Raw genomic sequence first — 1614 nt, forward strand, 5'->3', positions numbered from 1 at the left:
GTGCTCTGCAACTGGTCTGCAACCTGGGTGCCCAAACACCTCTCACCAATTGTCTATAACATGGATTTTATTCTCCCAAGAGAAATAGCAGATATTTCACTAACAAAAACACTTTAAGATTTACAAAGTACAATAAATGAAATTATTCCTTTGGAAATTAATTATATATGTAATTTTCTTACACTTATTGGTAGATGGAGATTCATGATAAGCACTTTGCTTAAAGTCCCTTTCATGTCCCTGTTCCTCAGGCTGTAGATGAAAGGGTTCAGCATGGGGGTCACCACTGTGTACATCATGGCAGCTGCCATGTCCCCCCCAGCTGAATGAGAGGATGAGGGGTTGAAATACAGGGATATGATGGTGCCATAGAAGAGGCAGACCACAGCCAGGTGGGAGCCACAGGTGGAGAAGGCTTTCCATCTTCTTGCTGTGGATGAGACTCTCAGGACAGCACAGGTGTTGTGTATGTAGGAGATCAGGATGCAGACAAATGTGGTGACCATGATCATAGGTCCTTTTGTATGAATCAACAGCTCATTGAGCTGTGTGTCTGAGCAGGAGAATTTCAAGAGGGGAGTCAAATCACAGAAGAAATGGGAGATAATATTGTCCCTACAAAAAAATAGTTGAGCCATGAGCAGTGTGTGCAACAGAGCACCCAGGGTGGCTATGACCCATGAACCCACAGTAAGAAGGGCACAGAGCTGATGGGTCATCTTTGTTGTGTAGTACAAGGGGTGGCATATAGCCACATATCAGTCATAGGCCATTACAGCAAGCAGAAAACTGTCCATGTCAGCAAATGCAAAGAGAAAATATAGCTGTGTGAGGCACCCAGAAAAGGAAATCATCTGACTCCCGAGTATGTGGTTAGCCAGTACCTTAGGGACAATTGTAGAGAAGAAGCAGACATCCACAAAGGACAGGTTGCTGAGGAAGAAATACATGGGGGTGTGCAGGCGGGAGTCTGTGCTAATGGCCAGGATGATGAGCAGGTTTCCCAGCACAGTGGCCAGGTACATGATGAGGAATAGCAGGAAGAGGAGCTGCTGCTGCTGCTGCTGGGGCTGCCTGGAGAGTCCCAGGAGGAAGAACTCAGAGACACTTGACTAGTTGATGCTGCCCATGAGTCTAAGCCCAGCTACAGAAAGAAGTAGAGGTCAGAAGGCCAGCTTCATGTTTCGATGGCATAACCAGGTTTGCGTTAATATTGCATCAGAGTTTCTGAGTTAAGGTCCTCTCCAATTTTCCACATACTCAATTTACAAATTCCAGTTTTTGGTCATGACGGTTCCACAGAGTCACTCATTTAGTTTTATTGAATATAACATAAAAGCACTTCTGCACATGCACTGTTCTTGCCTCTGTTTGGTAACATTTCCAGTCATCCTCCCACTCCTTAGAAGCTAAAAAGAGAAGGAAAGCATCCAGTTATTGTATTAATCTCAAGCTCCAACTGGTAGACTTTGACTTCTGCGGTTGCCCCTCTATATGAACAAGTTAGCAACACTTGTTACAGAGGAATCATTGGCATCTCTCCTACCCTGAAAATGCCTGGACAGGCCAGTTCTATTGCTTTTACCTTGGAGTTGCTGAAGTTCTATTGCTTTT

At 44.7% G+C, this 1614-nt stretch overlaps 1 pseudogene; it reads right to left on the reverse strand.

Annotated features, from left to right (window-relative positions):
• On the reverse strand, positions 1 to 1130 carry LOC127693431 (olfactory receptor 1361-like; annotated as a pseudogene).
• Positions 1131 to 1614: the final 484 nt, after the last annotated feature.

Source organism: Apodemus sylvaticus, chromosome 10, assembly GCF_947179515.1.
Source record: "Apodemus sylvaticus chromosome 10, mApoSyl1.1, whole genome shotgun sequence".
In the NCBI taxonomy this organism is placed as follows: domain Eukaryota; kingdom Metazoa; phylum Chordata; class Mammalia; order Rodentia; family Muridae; genus Apodemus; species Apodemus sylvaticus.